The sequence below is a fragment of the Poecilia mexicana genome, unplaced genomic scaffold, assembly GCF_051168715.1.
Source record: "Poecilia mexicana isolate PSO_F unplaced genomic scaffold, ASM5116871v1 scaffold_6, whole genome shotgun sequence".
NCBI lineage: Eukaryota > Metazoa > Chordata > Actinopteri > Cyprinodontiformes > Poeciliidae > Poecilia > Poecilia mexicana.
In genome coordinates, this window is record NW_028263375.1 from 32431162 (window position 1) to 32456175 (window position 25014).

The 25014-nt window shown below is 40.4% G+C and overlaps 1 protein-coding gene across 1 annotated transcript in view; it reads right to left on the bottom strand.

Annotated features, from left to right (window-relative positions):
- slc7a10b (solute carrier family 7 member 10b) overlaps positions 1–25014 on the bottom strand; it is a 43655-nt gene that overhangs the window by 18155 nt on the left and 486 nt on the right. The window lies entirely within an intron of this gene.

A 25014-nucleotide genomic window follows, 5' to 3' on the forward strand; every position in this document is an offset into this window, starting at 1 on the left:
CTGGAACGTTCGCTACGTTGAGCTCCAGTTAGCCGCCTTATCTCACTGCGCGAGAGGCAACTGCGTCATGCGTCACGGGTGTAACAGAGAGAAGAGCTCGTGTGTCTGTGTGAGTTTTGATCGAAATGATTATAGTGATGGTTGTATGTATTTTTGATCAATGCGTTTGTTTGGAGCCACCTAGTGGTGTGATGAGTGACTGCATGCAACGGGTTCAAGCTCTCTCGCGGCTTCCTCCACCAGAATTCTGAGGAGCGCTGGTGGAGGTAGGTGCGAGAGAGGCAGCTCTTCACTTCTTTTTTTACTTAGGTTCATATTTTTCTAGTTCAACAATTAACAAGGTACTGTAAGAATATTTAACATCTATAAATATAATTTGTAAAGTTTTCTTGTGGTTGGGCTGGAAAAATGTGACCCTATGAGTGGGAGCTGCGCCGGTTGGTGTTCGTGGCTGACCACTCAGTCACGGCGCTAATTGTGTCTTTTATTTTTCAGCCTGTCGGACCACTTGGCTGCGGTCAATCACAGTGTGAGGAGTTTTGTATCGTTTGTTGTGCTAGGTGGGTTCAGACAGTGAATTTGTTGATATATAGAAAAATGTTTGTGTGTTTTGACTGTTAATTGATGTAGCAGTTGTCTGTTATTTTACTTTTTATTGCTGTTGATGTTATTTTTGATTGATTCATTGAATAAGGATGTTTTGTTTTGGTTTTGAAAATTTGTTAACCGTTGTGTTGTTTAAACGATACGATCACTACGGAGCCCCCCAGGGGACATGGGGAATTTTTTTTCTTTTGCGTTCCCTCGCAAAACTTTTGCGTTCCCTCGCAAAAGGTTTTGCGTTCCCTCGCAATAATCTACTGATCAGTTCATGCGGCATAATTGATACTATAAGCCTATTTTAGGGTGGAAGCCGTACTTTCTGCTTTAATACAAGCTTATAAGGTTTTTCCATGGACTATTGAGTTATTATCGCGGGGTAATAAGTCATCTGATTGTGTCTCTATTGTGTTCGTGTCTGAATGGTTTAAAGGGCTGCTTTCTGTGCCGTTCCATCTGAGCCTTAACAGACATAAACATGCAGTAAATAAATCGATTTTCAATCAGTTTTTTGCACCAAAGCGTTAATAATAATAATAATGTTTACAGACCAGAGAAAACTAAAGAGAATGCAATGTTGTGTTAATCCATTTGAGGAGCCGGTAATTATTATTAACGCTTTGGTGCAAAAAACTGATTGAAAATCGATTTATTTACTGCATGTTTATGTCTGTTAAGGCTCAGATGGAACGGCACAGAAAGCAGCCCTTTAAACCATTCAGACAGGAACACAATAGAGACACAATCAGATGACTTATTACCCCGCGATAATAACTCAATAGTCCATGGAAAAACCTTATAAGCTTGTATTAAAGCAGAAAGTACGGCTTCCACCCTAAAAAAGGCTTATAGTATCAATTATGCCGCAAGAACTGATCAGTAGATTATTGCGAGGGAACGCAAAACCTTTTGCGAGGGAACGCAAAAGGTTTTGCGAGGGAACGCAAAAGTTTTGCGAGGGAACGCAAAAGTATTGCGAGGGAACGCAAAAGAAAAAAAATTCCCCATGTCCCCTGGGGGGCTCCGTAGATCACACCTTAAAAAAAAAAGAGAATTCTGAGGCGCTCTTGTGGAGCCTGTCAGACCACTTGGCTGCGGTCAATCACATTGTGAGGAGTTTTTCATCTTTTGTTGTGCTAGGTGACCAAAAACACAATAAGAAGAGTTACACTGGTGCCGTGACTCTGTAATTCCTGATCAGCTTGATGCTGTTCGCCCGGGTTGCTGTGTCATCTACCTACAAGTTACCTCTTCAAGACGTGTCAAGACACCTGAGCCACACGGTTAAAGGACTGAAGGCAGAATATTGGCTTTATTGCCAATAAGTGACTGATTTTTTTTATTTGAGTCTGTTTTATTTTCAGTCTTCCATTTTGAAATGGCAGAGAGATTCCAACCAAATGTTAAAAATATGAACAGTCAACCCTCCTTTGGGAGAGGCAGAAGTGTAATGGGTCTCACTTTTCAGTCAGGTGTGGCAGTTGGGTCAGACTTTTGTGCCTCACCCATGTTACCTGCAAGTAATAGGACTCAGGGATTAGCTTTCTATCCAGCTGAGACACCTATAGGGCAGATGTCGTTTGGAGGCCCGAGCCACTCTACATCTACTGGCCATGACTTACACTTATTAAGTGACATGATTTATCAGTTAGGTTCACAGATTGGAGAGTCCATTGCAAATAAACTGTGTTCTTCTGGTGTTGCTGGGGAAAAAGAAACCCAAAATGCCTCCTGTTTGAAACAAGGTGGTGCCCATATTGAAGACACTTCTGTCTTTGATAGTCAAAAATTCAACATCATTGTAACATCAGAAACAGCACCTCCAATTTTTAGAGGTGAAAACACTGACAAATATACTGTTACTGAGTGGGTTGAAATGATGAGAGGTTACCTTAGAAGGCAGAACTATGATAGTTCCACTCAAGCAGAGGAGATTATGGGGAGGCTAATGGGCAGAGCCAGAGATGTGGTTAAGATTGGTCTTAAAAGTAACCCTGGTTTAAATGCTACATGCTCCCCAGATGTGATTTATGACATGCTGATACAATACTTCAGTCACACATCCTCCTGCCTGCCGCTGCAAGACTTCTACTCCACACTGCCATTTCAAAAAGAGGACGCTTTTGACTATTGGATTCGGCTCAACAAAGCTGCAGATATGGGTGAAGAAGGTTTAAAGCGTCAAGGAAAACAAACTGATGATACGAGTAATGAAATTGTTAAAATGTTTGTAAAACACTGCCCTGATGCAGAACTGGCTTCAGTATTTAAGTACAAGCAAATACATGAATGGACCTCAAAAGACATCCAAGAGAGGCACCAGAGAGAGTGTGTGTCCAGGATCAAAACACCAATCCACAAACCATCTGCAACCCCCCTGTTCTGCTATGACACACACATTGAATCCCAAGTCCCTGGTGGTGCACAAAGATCAAATAATGTTTTGTGCTCTTACAATGTACAACCTGCCTCTGAGGCGCCACCAAATTCATGTTCCCGTGTGATGGTACAGAACCAGCAGCTGGCCGCTACATTAGATTCCCCTTCTCCACAGTCTTACCTCCCTGTCCTGCAACCTGCAAAGCAGCACTGCCAGTTCTCACAAGTGCAGTGTAAACCTTTTGTTCCAGTTCCACAAAGTCAGCAGCTCAGTCTCCCACAAGAAGGAGCCATAATTGGAGAGATGATGTCTACGCTCAGGCATGTCCTTGATATAGTTCAGGTTGGTGGCCAGGTATCATCTGCTCGTCACAAGCGCATATGGGGTCAAGCCAGACCTGTTATAAATTGTCGCATATGTAATGATGAAAAGCACACAACAGAAGCCCACTGCCGTTCAGACTGCCTTTGTTTCACATGTTTCAGTCCTGACCACACAAGGCTTTCTTGCCCAAACAGAGCTGTCCCAACAGACAATGTGCAGGGAAACTAAGCGACCTGTGCCTGGAGGGAGGCCGCATGGGTCAAAATGATTCCTCCCACATATTTGATGCTGCTGAACTGTATCAAAATATTCAAAGACTAAATGAGTCTGAAAATATAATTATACAAGACACACAAAAAGTCAAGAAAAGTGACAGTTTATTCTACACAAATGTCAAAGTTAAGGACAAATTAATTCTTGGTGCCATGCTAGATAGTGGTTTAATGGCATGCTCATTGAGCGACGTAGCCCTACAGTCACTGATTAACGCCGGTGTTGTAATCTCTCACCAGGAGGCCACTGACATTGTATTTGTAGAATGTGGTGGTTCCAGAGTAAGACCGACTTCAATAGTAGATCTGAATATGGAGATCTATGGATGCCAGTTGTCAGTCCCCACCTTTGTTGTGAAAAACCAACAGACTGATCTGCTTCTGGGCTCCAATGTCATCAGGCAACTGTTACACCTATTAAAGAAAGACTCCTCTTACTGGGCAGCAGTTTCCACACCTCGCAAAGGTCTCCCAGAACTCGAGGAGTTCCTCTCCCTTCTTGCTGGCCTGGACTGTTGGTCTGGAGAGAATGTCCCAGACAAAGTTGGCACGGTGAGATGTAACACTGGAAGCTGGCACTGAGTATCTTGTATGGGGCAAACTTCCCAAGGGCACAAAGTTGTCACCTGGTTTGACTGTGATGTCTGAGCCCACATCGTCACATTCTGCTCCCCGTGGCATTTTGGTGCGAGAGCTGTAATACCGCTCTGGGGAGATTTTAAGATTTTAAATGCTTCTAGTGGTCCTGTCACCATACGCAAGAACGCTAGACTGGCTGATATATACACCTGCCTTGCTATGGAGGACCTAGATATACAAGATGTAACATGCTCATATCAGACCACCTCTGTCAAACACACTAATGTTGATTCTGCAGTAGAAAACAATGACAATATACAGGAAAAACTGGGAAGTTCTGGTCTAGGGGATCTGGACCTACAGTCTTGTGATGTGTCAGATGATTGGCGGAGAAAGTTGGCAGATCTAGTGATCAGGTATGAGGATGTCTTCTCCCGCCACCACTTAGACTGTGGAGAAGCAAAAGAATTTATACACAGGATCCGGCTCACTGATGAGAGACCCTTTCGGCTGCCCTATCGCCGCGTGCCTCCTGCTGAGTATCAGAAGCTCCGTCAAGTCCTGAATGAGATGGAGGAGAAAGAAATTATACGGAAATCGACAAGTGAATTTGCCTCACCTTGGAAAAAGAACGGTGACTTACGGATTTGCACAGACTTCAGATGGCTCAACAGACGGACCCTGAAGGATGCTCATCCCCTACCACATCAGGCTGACTGCTTGGCTGCCTTGGGAGGAAACATGTTCTTCAGCACAATGGACCTCACGTCTGGCTTTTACAACATGCCACTCCATGAAGATGATCGTAAATACTCCGCCTTTACGACACCCATGGGATTGTATGAATACAACAGACTTCCCCAAGGCCTGTGCAACAGCCCAGCCAGTTTTATGAGGATGATGACCTCAATATTCGGTGACCAGAACTTTCTCAGCCTGCTATGTTACCTCGATGATTTCCTGGTATTTGGACCATCTGAGGAAGTAGCTCTCGAGATGGTGTTTGGTCGTCTCCGTTATCAAAAACTCAAACTGGCTTCAAAGAAATGCTGGTTGCTGAGAAGATCTGTGAAGTTTCTTGGTCACTTAATTGACAAGTCTGGTGTTTCTACAGATCCTTCTAAAGTAGAGTCCATCAGCAACATGCTCACTACAGATCTCATGGAGCCAGATGGTATCACTCCATCTCATTCCCGCATTTGATCATTTCTCGGCATGGTCAACTACTACCAACATTTCATTCCAAACTATTCTGCAATTGCCAGACCACTATTTGACCTACTGGCTGGTGCAAAACAGAAATGCAAACCAAAGATACCCACCAAGCGAAAACTCCAGTTCCGCAAATTGACTCCAGCTGATTGGACAGACGAGCATCTCTTTGCATTCATGGAGCTTAAAGCAGCTTTGGTTAACTCCGTAATTAGTTAACCAATTACTGAGTTGGTTAACCAATTTTGTCCCACCCAGACTTTAACCTCCCATTTGTCCAGTCTACTGATGCATCACTAGATGGTTTGGGTGCAGTCCTCTCACAAGTTCAGGAGGGTGAAAGTGTGGCTCGTCCAATAGCATTTTCTAGCAAGTCTCTCACACATGCTCAAAAGAAATATCCAGCCCACCGTCTCGAGTTTTTAGCACTGAAATGGTCAGTGTGCGACAAATTTAGCCACTGGCTAAAAGGGCATGTATTTACAGTGTGGACAGAAAACAACCCACTCACCCACATTCTCACAAAGCCACGTCTGGGCGCCTGTGAACAGCGATGGGTGGCAAAGCTGGCTTCTTATGTCTTTGATATTAAATATATTCGTGGCTCTAAAAATGTGGTGGCAGATGCCTTAAGTCGCCATCCCTTCGTCAAATCTGCTGTGGGAAGGAGACTGTTGCAGAGCCCATACAGCCAGCTACTTAATGAGGCCCTCCCTGTTTCACCTGGTTCAGTACAGGAGGCTTTCAGACAGTCAAATGCCAAAGACCAGGACTCCAACATGTTGCACTCACCTGACAGCACAAAATTTCAGTCCTTCACAAAAGAGGATGTTCATGCTCTTCTTGAGACACAGAGTGCATGGGAGTCTGCTATTAGAGTACGAGCTGCTGACACCCTTGAACATCTGCCCCAACTGATCCTCCCATCTCAAGATGATCGACCTGTGTTTTCAGAAACTGTATTGAGAGAAAAACAGCATAACGATCCTGTGTTATCAAGAGTGTTACATTATGTTGACCGTGGCCGTCGTCCGTCAAGAAGAGAAAGATCGAATGAACAAACAATGGTCATTAAGTACCTCAAACACTGGGAGAAGTTTGCTGTGTCCATTGACATCCTCTATAGACTGTCTAAAGACCAAGTTACCCGTAAGAGACGCTACCAGTTTGTGGTCCCCGATTCCCTCAAGTCTGACGTTCTCAAAGGGATTCACGACAATGCTGGTCATCAAGGGCAGTTCAGAAGTTTGGCTATTGCTCGTCAGAGGTTCTTCTGGCCCCATATTGACCGTGATGTCAAAGAGTATGTTTGTCAGTGTCCCAAATGTGTCGTCGCAAAGTCCCCTGATCCAGATGGTCGAGCACCTCTTGAGAGTATAAAAACATCTGCACCACTGGAGATTGTGTGTATAGACTTTTGGACCGCGGAGGATTCTAACAACAGATCCATTGATGACTGGTTGTAACTGACCATTTTACACGGCTCGCTCAGGCCTTTCCTTGCCGTGACCAATCTGCAAAACAAGTGGCAAGGCAGCTTTGGGACAAGTACTTTTGCATCTATGGTTTCCCTGAGAGAATCCATTCTGACCAAGGTCCATCCTTTGAAAGTCAGCTCATAAGCGAATTGTTGAAAGTTGCTGGTGTGAGAAAATCCCATACTACCCCCTACCATCCAATGGGTAATGGCAGCGTGGAACGTTTCAACAGAACCCTGGGAAACATGATAAGAGCACTTGCACCAGATGCAAAACAGAATTGGCCAAAACAACTTCAGACATTGACCTTCATGTACAACTGCACAGTCCATGAAACCACAGGCTATGCCCCTTTTTATCTGATGTATAGGAGAGTGCCACGCCTCCCTGTTGATGTGCTTTTCAAGAACATCCTCCAAGATCCTGAAATTGGTGGATATGACAAGTATGTACTGTCCCTGACTAAAGATCTTCAAGATGCAATGGCCATAGCTCAAAATCATACGAACAAGGAACAAGATCGACAGGCTGGTCTCTACAATCGCCATACTAAAAGGGAAATCTATTGGGGTCGGCGACCGTGTTTTAGTATCAAACAAGCGTGAAAGAGGCAAACGCAAAACTGCTGACCGCTGGGAGTCTACAGTATACACCGTTGTGGGCATGAACCCTACAACTCACACATACCAAATAAAACACCCCACCACCGGTCAAGTTCGAGTTGTGCATCGTAACCTCTTGATGCTAGTGAACTTCTTGTCTGTTAATACATCCGGTGAGCCTGTTGACTCTGCTGCCGTCACACCTGAAAGCTCTGACATTAACACTATTTCAGATGCTCTGGGATCAGGAAAATGATTCAAAAATCAGAACACAAGAATGGGTCAGCTCCCTATCTGATAAGCCCCATGATGTTACCCCTGTGAATGACTTTGTTGGAGACGTCGTCTCTGCAGCACAGGCAGACGGGGGATCTCCATTGGTCCCTAGCGAGATGGACTGTGACAATAATTCTTCAGATGCTTCAGTTGACACACAGAGTGTTTGTCCACACACTTCACTAGTTGCTCAGTCTGTTACTGACACTGAGCCTGACACTATTTACGCAGTTAGAACCTGTGTTGGTAGAATAGTCAAGCCTGTCAATAGACTGATCCAGGTGATGACCAACATGGCTGCTAATGATGAGGCTAGTCAGCTTTTTGACAGGGTTTCTAGCTCAGTGTTTCAAATGTTCCAGCAAAGACATTTATAGTAATAGGTTATTTTCTAATCTGACTTTTCCTTGCCATGAGTTTTGTTTTGTTTTTGTAGTGTATATTACCATTGTTGGTACAGTTCCAGGTTTAGGGACTGACCTCTTTTAGTTTTGGGCATGGATTATGTGGGATGTAGGCTGCATCCTGCTTCCAGGAGCTGGCAAGGAATAAGGCGCCATTTTCTTGCCACTTCATCCTTTGTAAAGGATACTATTTCAGTTGGACCTTGTATATTCATGACAGCCAATTCATGTGATTTATTTATTCATTTATTTTCCGTTATGGTGATAATTATACACTTTAATCATTTTGGTCAAAATTCATCAGGGGTGGGTGTAACAGAGAGAAGAGCTCCTGTGTCTGTGTGAGTTTTGATCGAAATGATTATAGTGATGGTTGTATGTATTTTTGATCAATGCGTTTGTTTGGAGCCACCTAGTGGTGTGATGAGTGACTGCATGCAACGGGTCCGTCAGGCACTCTCGCGGCTTCCTCCACCAGAATTCTGAGGAGCGCTGGTGGAGGTAGTAGGTGTGAGAGAGGCAGCTCTTCACTTCTTTTTTTACTTAGGGTCATATTTTTCTAGTTCAACAATTAAGAAGGTACTGTAAGAATATTTAACATCTATAAACATAGGCGTAGGAAGCGGGGGGGATGCGGGGGACATGTCCCCCCCAATATTGGAGAGAGCCACATTCGTCCCCCCCAATAATTTCACAACAGTTGCGAAGAATTTTAAAATCTTCCACTCGCGTGCTTTTATTTTGAAGGCGCATAACAGCGCATTCAGCAGAGCGCTTCCTGCCCCTCCCCCCTCTGAACGGCTCAGAGTAAAGGCAGCAGCAGATGGAGTCAGAAACTCCGTTTGAAGGAGGTAAATGATCTGTCAGGAATGTTGCTCTTAGCGACTATCCAACAAAGTCGCTGAGCGGCTGAATAGGGGAGTGGTTGTTGACGCGCAAGCTGATCAAAACGTAAATCCAAGCTGCAGTTGCAACGATTTTATTGTCCATATTCAAGCAAAACAGTGTTCAAAAGCAGCATAAAAACGGATCCGTAGAGTCAAACAGTGATCAAAAAACAAAACATAGCGGTCAGAAAAAAGTAAACCTCCCCCATCACCCACTCACTGAAGTCACCAAGTGAGCAACAGGTGATCTACAATCACTAATAACACCACGTGATCCCGTGCTACACCTATCCACAACATTCCGGCCCCTAATTATTACATCATTACACAGTAATAATTACTCAAACACCATAACCTAAGATATACAATACATCAAAACACACAATGAGATAAACATAACACATTCAAACTGTCCATGAAAGTCATTTGCAAATAGTCAATCATTCTTCTTTTCTTCAAAATAGTCCATCCATAGTCAGTCAGTCATAGGCCAGAGGTTACCAGCACTTAGCCTAAATATAGTCAGTCTGCGATGTACATCTAGTTATAGTAAAGTCTAGTCAAAAGTCACGTCGAGAGTAGAATCAAATGTGTTGTCTTCATTGGTCGAGAGTCTCTTGAAGAAGGCATATCTTCGTGATGGGTCTGCATAAGTGACTGGTTGGGGTCTTAATCCGGACCTGGCGTACAAGTCCATTTTTATCAGGCACAGTTTCCGTGATTCTACCGATGATCCAGGAACCACGAGGTGCAGAGTCATCCATTATAAGGACCACATCTCCAGGAACAAAGTTGCGTCTAATCTTCATCCACTTTTGGCGCTGTTGAAGTTGAGGCAGATATTCTTTGATCCATCTCTTCCAGAACAGGTCAGATATGTATTGGACTTGTCTCCATCGTTTTCGTGCATAAGTATCTTCTTTCTGGAATAAACCCGGTGGCAAACTTGGATTAGACTTGAGTAAAAGAAGATGGTTCGGTGTTAGAGCTTCCAGATCATTTGGATCAGCAGATTCCAAGGTAATAGGTCTACTGTTGAGGATTGACTCCACCTCACAGAGAGCAGTTTGGAGTCCTTCCTCATCCAGATGCTGTGTCTGCAGAGTGGAATTAAGAACTTTTCTGATGGAACGGATCAATCTCTCCCATGCTCCACCATGGTGTGACCCAGCTGGAGGATTGAAGATCCATTTCACTCCCTTCAGAGACAGCACATCAGAGATCTTTTCTTGATTCCAATCTTCAATAGCTTGTCTCAGTTCGCGCTCTGCGCCCACAAAGTTGGTACCATTATCGGACCGCAGCTCTTGTACTTGGCCTCTCCTTGCAATGAAACGTCGTAAGGCGTTAATGAAAGAGTCTGTGTCAAGAGATGAGGCAACCTCAATATGTACTGCTCTGATTGCCAAACATGTGAAGATAACTCCATATTTCTTCACAAGACTTCTCCCACGCTTCACTTCAAATGGACCAAAATAGTCCACTCCAACAAAACTAAAGGGGGGTTTCTCAGGTGTCACTCTGCTCTCAGGCAGGTCAGCCATTTGTTGCTGGCCTGCAGCTCCATGAAGCCGTCTGCAGATGACACACCTTGACATGATCTTTCTAATCAGTGCACCAGCACCAGGAATCCAATATTTCTGATGGAGCTTTGAGAGTATGTGGTTCCTACCACCATGACCCACCTCTTTATGGATATATTGGAGAATAAGATAAGCAATATGAAGATCTTTAGCAACAATGATAGGATGTTTAGAATCTTCAGACATGACAGCTCTGCTGAGACGTCCTCCAACACGCAGCACATCATCCACCAGAACAGGATTTAACTTGTATATATGACTGCTTCTTTTGACGTTCTCTCCTTTTTGGAGATAGGAAATTTCTTCAGAATATCTTTCCTTCTGACAAAACTTGATTATCTGCATCTCAGCATCCTCAATCTCTCCCAATGAGAGAAAGCCAGTACATAGCTCACCCCTCTGATGAGCACTTTCAGACTGGGTTGTTTCAGATGCAGGCTGAAAATGTGTCTCGTTTCTTTTGTGATGCAAGAGCAATGTTTTGAATCTTAGAATCCAACCCATCACTCTGACAAGACGAGTCCAGGATGAAACACGATGAATCAGAAGAGCCAAAGGATGATCATCATCTTGTGCAGGAAAAACACCAACAGAAGCAGACACTTTGACTTCAGGGTCGTCATGTAGAGGTTCCTGTAAGTTCTCTGGGTTTACAGGCCAATCTGTCTCTGGCTGTGTAAGAAATGCAGGACCAGATAACCATGTGGTGTCATGTAGAAATTGTTGTACCTCCATACCTCTCGAGGCAAGGTCTGCTGGATTATTTGTTGTGTTCACATATCTCCACTGGGAGACGCCAGAAGCCCTGAGAATCTCTGACACTCTGTTTGCCACAAAAACACGGAACCTGGAAGTCTTGTTATTAAGGTATTTTAATACAGAGGTGCTGTCTGTCCAAAACACTGAATCTAGGAGAGGTAGCCTTAGTTCTCTTTTCCACAGTATGTCCATGCGAACTGCCAGCACAGCTGCCGTCAATTCCATACGGGGAATTGTGACTGGTTTTAAAGGTGCTACCCTGGACTTCCCCATTATAAAGGAACTGTGCATCTGGTAGAGACTGTTCTGCAGCAGGAGGTAGGTAACAACACCATACCCCTTCTCACTTGCATCTGCAAAATGGTGCAACTGAGCAGTGGTTGCTTTTCCAAAATCAGTAGGTTTCAAACATCTTTTGATGCTGATGTTGTCTAACAATTGCAATTCCTCCATCCAGCTTTTCCACTCTTGAGCAACGGCTGATGGAATAGCATCATCCCAACCTATTCCCTTCTGACACAGGTCTTGAAGGATTCTTTTAGCTACAAAAATGACAGGAGCTAGGAATCCCAATGGGTCATAGAAGGTGCTAACAGTAGAAAGGATCCCTCTTCGGGTCCATGGTCTATTTGGGATGGATATACAGAACTTAAACGCATCCGATTGTAGACACCACCATACTCCTAATGCTCGTTCAACAGGCAAAAGGTCACAATCCAGATCTAGGTTTTTAACCTCTTTGGCTCTTTCCTCCTCAGGTATTACTGCCAGGACGCTTCGGCTATTACTTATCCACTTTGTTAAGTGGAAGCCACCTTTGGCGCAGATGAGTCTGAGGTCTGAGTAAAGAGATATGGCTTCCTCTTCAGTGCCTATTGAGGCAAGGCAGTCGTCCACATAGAAACTGTACAGAATGGTGTCAATCACCTGTTGGCTAAAATCTGCTTTGTTGTCTTCTGCACATTTCCGCAGGGCATAATTAGCACAACTCGGAGATGATGTTGCTCCAAATAAATGAACACCCATGCGGTACTCCTGCATGCTCTGATTGAAATCACCATCAGGCCACCAGAGGAACCTCAATAGGTCAGAATCTTCCTCTGGCACATGCACCTGATGGAACATGGCTTCAATATCAGACATCAAAACAACAGGCTCTTTTCTGAACCTAGTCAGCACGCCAATCAGGCTATTTGTTAAATCAGGACCACTCAAAAGTTGTGCATTGAGAGAAATGCCCTGGAATGATGCAGCACAGTCAAAAACGACCCGAATCTTTCCCTTGGTAGGATGGTACACCCCATGATGAGGGATATACCAAACCTTTCCATCACTGCGCTTCAAGTCTGTGATTGGCACTCTTTTTGCATAACCTTTAGATAGAAGATCTTTCATGAAGGCAGTGTAGTCTTTGTGAAAGTCTTTATCTCTGATGAACCTTTTCTTTAAGCCTAAGGCGCGTTGTTCAGCGATTGCTCGGTTATCAGGCATTCTTATGTCTCGGTCTCTCAAAGGCAAGGCAATGTTGTAGTGTCCATCACGCAAGGTTACTGTCTTACTGGCCAACTCTAGAAACTTGGAGTCTTCCTTTGACAACCCCATTTGTTCATCATGGCTGCTCTCAGGAAAATCTATCTTGAATTGTTGCTTCCATAGACTATCCAATGTAACAGCAGAAATTCTGTTCATGGTGACAGCTGACAGACAATTTGGTCTTTCACAGCATTCCCGGTCAATTGGCCCATTCACTGTCCAACCGAGCACGGTTTTAATGGCAAAAGGTCCATCACTTTCACTCCTGATAACCTCTAAAGGTTCTAGGGCTCTGGGCATGTTCATGCCGATCAAAAGCTCCACCTGTGCTTTAATCTCTGGCAAATGAACACGCTGCAAATGTGGCCAAATATCCAGATCTTGTTGCTTTGGGATATTATTCAGATCTACAGGCATTTTATGCTGAGTAAAGAGGTCAGGCATGTCATAATACAGTTCGCTGTCCAATCCGGCAATTTCAAGTTCAGGTACAATGAAACTGTCCACAACTTTCTCTTGTCCCATGGTACGCAAGAGAATCTTTGTTTTTCTCCCAGTGAGATTCAGCTTATCCAAAAGACCCACTGTACAAAAGGATGCTGAACTCCCTTGGTCCAAAAAGGCATATGTTTCCAGTGTTCGTTGGCCTTTCTTTGATTTAACTTTGACTGGCACGATGGGAAGTCTACAGTCCTGTTCACCGGCCCCAGTAAGACCACTAGTCTGAACTGTGACAGGAGATTTCACTGCTTCCGCATCAAGTTGAACTCCATTCTTCATCTTGTGGTGGATATGGAGTATGCTTGCATGTCTGAAACCACATATTTTACATGAAAGGCGTTTTCTGCATTCTTTGCTGATGTGCCCTTTGCACAGGCAACCAAAACAGACGCCATTTCTCCTAAGAAATGAAATCTTCTCATTATGAGGTTTCCTTTCAAGCAGAGAGCATAACTCCAATTTGTGTCCACCTTTGCAAAACAAACAAATCTTCACATCACTCTGATGGTCTTGAACCTCTGACGGATTATTTTTCTCAACAGCAGAAGTAGTGATGCCAAAACTACTTCCTGTAGTCCTTGGGCGAGAAAAACGTTTCCCTCCGTCTGTGCCCTTGGCTGATGGATTTATTGATGGAGCATCAGTTAATTTTCCAAAAACAGGATCTGTAGTAATTTTGACTTGACGCTCAATAAAGAAAACAATGTCCATAAATGTTGCTCTTCGATGCTGCTTCTCCTGGATGTCACATGCTACTGTTCGCCAGTTATCTTTTAACTTGTATGGCAATCTTTTAATCACAGCAAGCATATTAGCAGGTGTGTTTAATTCAGAAAGATCATGAATCTCCTCCATCGCATTACAACACCCACGTAAGAACAAACAGTATGCCTGAAGAGCTTTTCCGTCTTCTGATTTAATCAATGGCCACGAATGAACTTTATTCAGGTAAGCAGATGCAATAACATGTCCATTTCCAAAATGCTCATACAGCATAGTCTTTGCTTTTACATATCCACCACCATCAGACATATGTTGACAACTTTTGACCAGTTCGTTGGGCTGCCCCCTGGTGTACTGTGCGAGGTAATGCAGACAATCGTCAGGATCACCAGTCTTTGATTCAACGACCTGTTCAAACGAACGCATAAAGGCCTGAAAATGAAGCGGATCGCCATCAAAAGGTTGAATTTCTCTTTTAGGTAGTGAAGAGAGACTTTGTTGACGAACCAACATGCAAGTTAATTCATTTTGTTTCTCCATAATAGATAACAGATTTTCATTGGTTGCTGATTGAGGAGCTTGCTGCAGATGCATATTTGATATTGTTCTGCTTACAGGATGAGAAGATCCAAGTAAAGGTAGAGACCTTTTCTTTGTCACATTTTGTTGCATTGGTTTTATTTGAAGATCTGCATTTTCATTAATTTGTTTTCTCTTTGTCTGTAGAACAAAAGTATTCGCATCTGCATTAAGAGTTTCAACAGCATTTCCTTTTGTTTTAAAATATGATTCCATTCCATCGGATTTCCGTGAAGCTAAGCTTCGCACTGCAGATCCAGTTTTCAACACTTTTACTTTTGCAGCAGTTGCAGCTATTTCTGCTTCAAGTTGAAGCTGTTCTCTTCTTTTCCTAAGTTGCTCCTCCTGTTCTTCAATAGCATGCTTTTCTTTCAGCATAGTTTGACGTGTGAGCAAGGCAGCCATTTCAGCCTCTGCCCTGAGACGTGCAGATGAAGTTGATGAAACTTTGGAGCTTAACTTGCTTCCTTGATTTGAAACACTGTCAGATGGCAACACATCATCTTGAATGTCATGCTGGAAATGAGCAGATAACTGAGACTCCATTTGTTCTTGAACCTCCATTTCTTCACCAGTTGGAGTTTCCTGTGACCGTAACTTGTCAGAGGATGGTCTGCTTGAGCATTTACTTGTCTCAGAAAGCCATATTTCAACATCCTCAATAAACCCTTTGTTGTATTTAATGATACTTGAAAACCATGTATTTTGTTTATCTTTCTCATCAAGCGGAATTAAATGCAGCAAAGATTCATGCAACACAGTAGCATCCTTAAATAGGTGCGTTAACTCATCCAGCTGTGACTTCACTTGTGAATAATTTTTATCATCTTTCATTAACTCTTTAAGAGATTGTATTACATCTTTCATTTTCTTCACATGCTTTTTCCGCTCTGTTTGGATAGTTTCAATTTTATTTGCGAGAGCTTTCTCAGTGAGAACAATCGTTCTTTTATCCTTTTCAGGATTCTCAACAACAGACACAGCAGATGATCCACTCATTTTTAATCCAAAATAAAGGAAGCTTCCAAGTAACAGCGAATCCTTAAACTTTATTGAACGCACGCAGAGCCACAGCACACACTCGCACACCAAATCCCGCAGCCACAATCCCACAGCAAAACATAGCGGGGGGGGCGTGTCACAACAATAGCTTCACATGGCAGAACCAAACTGCGCTTAGAAGAGCGATACGCAGCACCAAACATTCAGGTTACATACCACTGTCGTCTTCTACTTCTCTGTCAAGAGATCCTCTTTCGTAGGTGCAGTGGCGGTGGTGTGTGGGCTCGCGTTGGCTTTCCAGCTGTGCGAGAAACTCAGTTGTCGTGCCTTTTTTTTTCTGACAAATCTTAGCGACTATCCAACAAAGTCGCTGAGCGGCTGAATAGGGGAGTGGTTGTTGACGCGCAAGCTGATCAAAACGTAAATCCAAGCTGCAGTTGCAACGATTTTATTGTCCATATTCAAGCAAAACAGTGTTCAAAAGCAGCATAAAAACGGATCCGTAGAGTCAAACAGTGATCAAAAAACAAAACATAGCGGTCAGAAAAAAGTAAACCTCCCCCATCACCCACTCACTGAAGTCACCAAGTGAGCAACAGGTGATCTACAATCACTAATAACACCACGTGATCCCGTGCTACACCTATCCACAACAGTTGCCATGAATATCGCTCGTATGATCTTATTGTCAGTTTACTTTCATATATAGAACTAAATCTTTTAGGTTAAGCCATTTAAATTCTGGAATAATCACATGTCCAAAGTGTTACCACTAACTTTAACAGTTAGCTAGTCTAGTCACAATGATTTAGACTGAAACAGCAGCAAAATGAGCCTTTTTATTATTTAAACTAAGCAATACTCGACCACTTAACGTGTGTTTATATATTATATTATATTATATATTTAGGAGAACAGCAGTGCTAGAATGATGTTGAAGAAAGGTGAAGAAGCTCTGGTGAGGTCTTCATTTAGTTTATTGAAATATGTATTAAATGTTTTTAATTTTTAAATAACCTAAACTATTTTATTATGAGAGGAGCAGGTCAGGGAAGACATAGGAGAGCCAGTTGGCGTTTCAGGGTGTGAAGATATAAAAATTATATTAATTATAATAGAACCAGAAAGGAGAACAGGAGGAGACTAATGTCAGGTTGATTTATTTCAACGTTTAAATATTTTTTCATTATTTCCACACCATAAGGTTAATGGTTAGAAGACAATAAGAAAAGTGCTTGAGGAGAGGTTTAAAAATAAATTAGTGAAAATTTTTGCTACACAGTAAATAGAGTTGAGATGTATAATAATGTATACATCTGAAAATTAAGTTGTTTAAATTCTCATTCTGTATGATAAAAACATACTTTTTATATTTAGTTCACATTCTGACACTGTACATTACTAAAGTGTCTGTTGTAAATACATGAATCCATGCAGGAACATCAGGCTGCAGAGAGTCAGAGGGAGGCAGAGACAGAAACACATATCTGTAGATATTTTAGTTAAATGTTTGCGGCTGAAAATGACAGGAGAAAAAAAAACATTTAGTCTTTTTGCCTCTGTTTTTCGTGGATCTTTGGTAAGTTACTGAATGCAGGGCTGGAAAGTGAGACTGAGTTAACAGTGAGGAGCTAAGGTGTCTGTTAGACGTGAAAAGTATAATTTTTATTTATTTTGTAGATCAAACTGTTGCACTGATGTAGAGAGATGTTAAAGAAGAACAAAACTTGTTTTTTTAGATTTTATTTTTGTTGGTCAAACTGCTGTATTGAGTTTAAAACTGTTGTGTCTTATTTTATGAGCTGTTTTCTACTTTGGTTTTAGAAATAAGTAGAACCTGTTCAATTGCCAGTCAATTTATATCAATGCATTTTGACCAATAAGATACATCAGAATCTGGTCGGCTCTGTGCTACCAGAGTATGTAGCTTGCTAGTTGTGAGGCAAATGCTAAAGTGAGTGTTCATCCTGGAATGACAGTCATTATACTGCATAACTTTAATCTGACTATTGGATTGTAAATAGTAACGTGTTAGAATACTTGTTACTGAAACAAGGGTCAGATTAGAGTAACGCGTTACTGATGTGTTGATGGCATAATTGTTTAACATTTATGCTCAAGCTATTTACTGATCTGTCAGGTTTCCGATATGCGTCCCCCCCAATGACAGACTCGTTCCTACGCCCTTGTCTATAAATATAATTTGTAAAGTTTTCTTGTGGTTGGGCTGGAAAAATGTGACCCTATGAGTGGGAGCTGCGCCGGTTGGTGTTCGTGGCTGACCACTCAGTCACGGCGCTAATTGTGTCTTTTATTTTTCAGCCTGTCGGACCACTTGGCTGCGGTCAATCACATTGTGCGGAGTTTTTCATCTTTTGTTGTGCTAGGTGGGTTCAGACAGTGAATTTGTTGATATATAGAAAAATGTTTGTGAGTGTTTTGACTGTTAATTGATGTAGCAGTTGTCTGTTATTTTACTGCTTATCGCTGTTGATGTTATTTTTGATTGATTCATTGAATAAGAATGTTTTGTGTTGGTTTTGAAAATTTGTTAACCGTTGTGTTGTTTAAACAATACGATCACACCTTAAAAAAAAATAAATAAAGAATTCTGAGAAGCGCTGGTGGAGCCTGTCGGACCACTTGGCTGCGGTCAATCACATTGTGAGGAGTTTTTCATCTTTTGTTGTGCTAGGTGACCAACAACACAATAAGAAGAGTTACACGGGCAAAAGGTCAAAGGTAACAAGGTGACCGGCTTATTATGTTGAACAAAAAAACAACAACAAAAAAGCAAATAATTTTAGTACATGTTTTTAAGTGTCAGAAGAGGGCTTAGGAAATAATAATAGCAAATAAATAAATAAATAAAAAAAATAATAATTTGACCAAAAGGGCACTTGGGGGCAAGGAGCAAAAAGGGCAGGTGCTCAAACACCCCCAGCTCCCCCCTCTGCACGTGCCTGGCCACAATAAATGGACATGCAGCTCTGCTTCTATCAATCACACATCCCAGATGATTTGCACTTGACCCCCTGGTGGTTACAACAAGCAACAAAATGGAGCTGGAAGATGTTAGACAAAAACAAAAAAACAGATGCTTAGTCAAATTATGGTCTAAAATGAAAGCTGTAAAATCATAATATGTCAAGTTTACTTGGGCCTTTAGGTTTTCTTAAATTATCTTTGTGTGACGTAATCACACAAAGATAGACAAAAGTTCAAAAACCGGAAGAGCGACTTGGACAAATGAGAAAAGAACTTGCATGACCAAAGAAACGTTAGCCACTGGGACATGGACCTCTCAGCTAAATGTCTTCAAAACAGACTGAGACACAGCGACATGACGATGTTTGATATTCAGGATGGAATAAAGAAAATTGATGAGATATTAGGGAACTGCTCCAAGGCTCACAGAGAATAAATAAATAAATATTTATTTAATTATTTATTAAGTTAAATAATTTAATTCTTTAATTAATTTAATGTTTATAATGTTTGTTCAAATTAAAAATATATATTTTTGAAGGGAACGTCTTGGGTAAAGCTAATAGAGTCTAAGATGTATTATAGGCTACAATTAAGTTTCAGTTTCAATGTCTAAATGAAAATTAAATTCTACCTGATGACTTTATCAGTATTTCTTACTAAATCAGCTGAAAAATCCAAGAATTCAGAGAATTGTGGGCAAACTAAGAATACAAACAAAATAAGAGTTAGATATTTAAAAGAGCTGTATTCAAAAAATTTGCCCTGGATGAATCAATAAACCTGAATAAAATATGATTCTCGGTCCTTCTTTTCAGACAGTAATTCATGGAATTGGTCCATTTTTAAAAGGGGGAATGAGTTAACTGGCTTTTGCTAACATGATCCTACTGATGCAGCCAGATTTCTATAAGTCAGCATAAAGCTACTTATCACATCTTTAACTGTTAAAATAGTTTATGATAGAGATTTTATGTTAAATAAAACACTTTTTTTTCTTTGCTCAGTTATAAGAATGTAGTTTTTTAAAATTCAATAATTTACCCTCTTTGACTTGGTTTTAAACTAGGTTAATTTGAAATTGAATGACTAGTAGGCACTGCCTCACCAGAAGCTATAAAAAGCTGAATTAAATTAGTCTGGTCATTGCCTTCTTGTGCAGCCCTGCTCGAAAAAAATATCACTTATTTTTTTTCTGTATGAAGCAAGTAGCGCAGGAGAAGGGGCTGGTTTTACTAGGCTAGAAATAAACCATAATTGTTTCCTTCCTCTATGTGTGACTGAATTGAAATAATATTTTTTGTAATATGTCTCAAGAAGATATATGTTATGAATTGCTGCTTTATAATTCTATTGAAATTTAACGTTACAAACAAGTATTACATGCTTGCTTATCCCTTAAAATCTCAATTAAACACATTGAAGTTTGTGCTTCTCATGGGAGAAAATATGAAAAAATTCAAGTGGTATTGTCATTGTTTTGTTCATTTGTCTGACCAACATGCACCAAAGCTCTTCAGGGAATAATAAAGTTTACAAGGTTTACTGTGAAAAAATTGATCCTGGTGAAAACCAAGTTGTGTATACACTAAAACCTTGGAATTGTGTGTGTGTTTTTACTGTGACTTTAAAGTTATTTGGATATCATGTTTAGCAAAATTCAATTTATGGATGTTTGTCCAAAAGGCTGTCATGTGATTCAGCACACATCCTGATTCTAAGTGAATTTGTTTGTGTCAAAGTCAAATTTATTCATATAACACTTGACCAAACTGCTTCACAATTTATATCAATCATTATCATTTGAAGGAGTTTTCCGTGACTGTGTAAATTTCCTAAGCAACACTCACACTAGGAATTAGGAAAGAATGTAGAGGCTATTAATCAGGACAGTCTTCAATAAATTCTCAGTATGCACAGAAGAGTGCCGGTAGGTCATACAAATTCAGGCTACAGCACTACCAGTAGCGCAGCAGAAGGCAGCCAAGTGGCACACACAGCCCTTACATAAGCAGACATAAAACACACACTCTGGTCTGGAGAGGTGGGAAGTGACTGCCTCATGTTATCAAAACACTATTCTAATATTGTTAACTGCATCACAATGGTTCTTTTCATGACACTATGATGAACAGATTCAGAATCATTAGTGCAAATGTGAAATGCTACAATCACTTTAAACAAACAACGCTTTATAAATTAGAGCTGCACAGTACAGCGTTAGAGCATCGTCATGACTATGTAGCTGCACAATAGTGCAGCTACACTATTGCAGTGCAGCTACACTCCTACATTGTAGCTGTAATGTAGGAGGAAAATGAACTCACCATGTTCTCATGTAATTTCAAGGGTACCTGACACACACTGTGTGCCGCAATCCACCAATCACAATCATTCTTAAATCAGTTTGTGGAAGCAGACCTACACTGGAGTGAGTCGCTGTTTATAATATTGAAAATGAGCAACGATCAAGAGACAATTACCAAAAACAAACAGAATGTCAGTTATCTGGAATAATTTTGGCTACAAGACGGATGTTCCATTTTGATAGTGCCTTGCACCAATTTACAAGAGGTAATATCACCAATTTATATGACCATTTACATCTTCACCATACACTTCAGTTCAACAAATGTAGAGCCAAATCTGAACGTTGTCCAAAGCAAAAAAAAAAAAAAATTCAGAAGGTTTTGTAAGTGTTACTCCATATGAGAAAGGTTCCAAATGGCAGAAAGATATAAGATATGCTCTCATGCTTCACCTAGCTGATACCCATTTATACTTTTTCCAAAGATGGTTTTAAAAGTTGTGATCAAACTACTTTTGGTAACACTTTATTTGAAGGGGTGTGTATAAGACTGACATGGTACCATCATAAACATGACATAACACCTGTCATGAACATAAAGAAGTTTTTGTGAATGTTTATGACAGTTGTCACAAAGTGTCATTCAGTAAATAATGACACTTTCAATGCAAAGTTGCTCTAAAAGTTGCATTGAAACTCCATTAAAAATGCCAACTTTGCATTAAATTATCATAATTTACAAAATCATGCAAAGTTGGCACTTTTAATGCAACTTTTAGAGCAACTTTGCATAAAAAGTGTCATTATTTACTGAATGACACTTCATGACAACAGTCAAACATTCATAGAGACTTCTTTATGTTCATGACAGGTGGTATGTCATGTTTATGACAGTGTCATGTCAGTCTTATGTCTGCAATTCTCTGGTACTGCAGAGACTGTCTACTTCATTAATCAACACAGAAAAAATACATATTGCAACATTCACAAAAAGAGGTAAGATCAGTGCAGAAGGTAGAAGAGCAGCTAGTCAATTCATTTGTTGTATTTTTTTTTATATAATGTAATATATATTGTAGCGTTAAAAAAATTAAATATTAATTTTTCCAATATCAGTTCTATTTAAAATGCTATTCAATGACTGTTTTGGTTTTGCATATGTGCCCCAAACATTACTGGGACCTTTTAATAAGTCATTAAAGTGTTCAGATAAACTTTTTCTCTTCAAATTTCAAAAATCAGAAATAATCATCAAAGCACTTTTTTTTACATTACTACTAAGGTTAGATTTATCCAATTATAATTAAAAATGTATTTTTAGGAAGATATGTAACTATTATTTAAAGATAAATTATCTAGTTTGTCTTATTGTAAGCGGTTACATAGGTAATTTTGAATTAATAATAAGACATAAATCTGCATCAAAAGAATATTTTCCTTTTTTAATGAGGAGTCACACATAGCAAATTCTGACCTTGTCTAAAACAAAAGGAACCACTTTAATGAGAAAATAGAAACTTAAAGAAAACCTTTTGAAATAATGTCAACAGTTTATTACAATAGTTAGTATTTTTGGGGATCTCCACCACTGATGTCAATGCAGTATAATTACAGTGAATAAAGATTTAATGAAAAACAGCATACAGGTAAAAAAAAAAAAAGCCCTGTTAAAGCAGAGTCCTGCTATAACAGGACTCATTCATTTTAGCCACTTACTGTTGTCCTAGCAATGACCAGTTTATTACTAATCCTAACTTTAACCAAATTACTAACTAAGTAACTATTGTAAAAAAAATAAATAAAATACCCTAATCGGTTTCTATTTGCTCCTAACCATTCCTCTGTCTGAACCTCACTGCAGGGCATCTGACCTCTGACCTGAACTTCGCCACCCTGTGGGAGGAGAGATCAACACCACCAGTCGATGAAAGAGATCGAGAGGATCCAGAGGATCATGAAGGTGTGTGCTGATCTTTGACACCAGAAACCTTTCCATTCACTGGTCTCCTGTTAATGACCTCTGTTGATCTGCTGTCTAACATCAGCAAGGAGAAGGAAAAGATAAACCTGCTTCAGAGCTGTGAGAGAAGAAGGCACCACACTCAAATGCTTGATGCTCGTTTCATCTGAGGGCAACATGGACACTGGATGAGGGTCGGTCTGGAAAACCCACAGAACCAATAACAGAACCAGTTGGACTGATGGGGGGCCGGAGGAGAGAGAGGGGGGAGGATTACGCTGCAGCGACGCCAGCAGCAAGGAGAAGTGAAAAGAGACATTAAGATAAATTACATGCACACACACAGACCACACACACACAGCCGTCACACACACACTGCCACTGCAGAAAAATAATGACTTTTATGGAGGTTTCTTATGCTCAATATCAGAGAAACTGTTTCAGTTGTTCCTGTTAACTCTGAGTCCTGAACAGAAGGACCACTGCTAGCTAAGCTCTAAGGGTCCACAAGCCATAGATTGAAAAACTGTGAAGGAAACTCCAATCAGCATTATGTCACTGAAATGCAGAAACTGAAAAAGTAGCGAACTTTCTAAGCCAAAAATGGTTTTAAAACTTAAGATTGGCTACTTTCAAACGCAGAATAAACTTGATTAAATTTAAGTGTTGAAATAAATGTTAAAAAAGCTGAATAATTTTAGATTAAGAACATAAATAAAATGTCATCAATGAGAATTATGAATGGGTTGGAATAAACGGGTCTCCTGACTAATGCTTTGAAAACATCTGACACAGAGATGGTAAGATTTTTATTTATTTATTCCTTTTTTAAGCACTGTGCTGTAATTACAAACTTCTTTGGAAATAAAAAAAAAATCTTTCTGTATTAATAATTAAGGATCATTAATACTGCAGTGTTTATAATATTTTGGTACACCATAATATTTGGTTGCATTTAAATTGAGCAGAAGAAAATTCTTATAAAATACGGGTATAATAAATTTGAACTAAAAGACTTGAAAGAAACCTTTTGTTCTCCTGGAACTGAAGTTTATTGGTATAACAGAATCAAAATTTTTGAAATAATATTTTCAGCAGCAAAAGCATTGATCAGTTTGTAGCCTTAGATACTAGATTATGTTTGATTTTTTTATGTTGTGTGCTTCATGTTTAAAATATTTACTAAACATTATAAACTGATGAAAAAACCCTGAAGTTTATAAAGGAATATTGCATTACATTACAGGTGTCAAACTCCAGTTTTGGAGGGCCACTGCCCTGCAACTTTTAGATGTGCCTCTGCTGCACCACACCTGAACAGAATAATTAGGTCATTAGCAAGCCTCTACACAAGAAGGAGGTAATTAAGCCATTTCATTCCAGTGTTTTGTACCTGTGGCACATCTAAAAACTGCAGGACAGTGGCCCTTGAAACCTTGAGTTTTCATATCAACGCTCAACGTTATAAATTTAAAAAATATTCCCTGGTTCAAAAATTTATCGAGATAGTGGTTGTGATTTCAGACTTCAATTCTGGCAGCAGAGTTCAGATTCAGCTTCCGGAACATCAGAACCACCATGAGACCACCATGTCATCTGTCTGAGGCAAATGGTGGCAGGCCAACAATAAGGTACAGGATTACTTGCTGCCTCTCCTCTCAGATCTATCTCCAACCCTTTTTTTTAGGGTTGAAGATACTTGTCTAATAAAACATCAAAAACATAAGATCTTCCAAATTTGGGAGACCTTTATTTTTCATGCAAAAGGGAGGGGCAGATTTCACATCATGGGAATGCAGACAGCAACACTTCATAATGTTTAACATCAGAGAAAAATTAACTGAAATTAAAATTATACAGTGAATGTTTTTAATTTTTTTAATTCAGCTTATTAGTTTATATTTTTTACCACACGTAAATTTTTCCCAGTATGTTGTTTTGGTTTTTCATACTAGGGAAAATTAAAGTGTGGAAAAAAAAATATAAACTAGCTAAATTTAAGGAAGAATAGATAAAACGTTCCTACACTTTGCTGTCACGGCCAAAACTTGTCAATCCTCATCA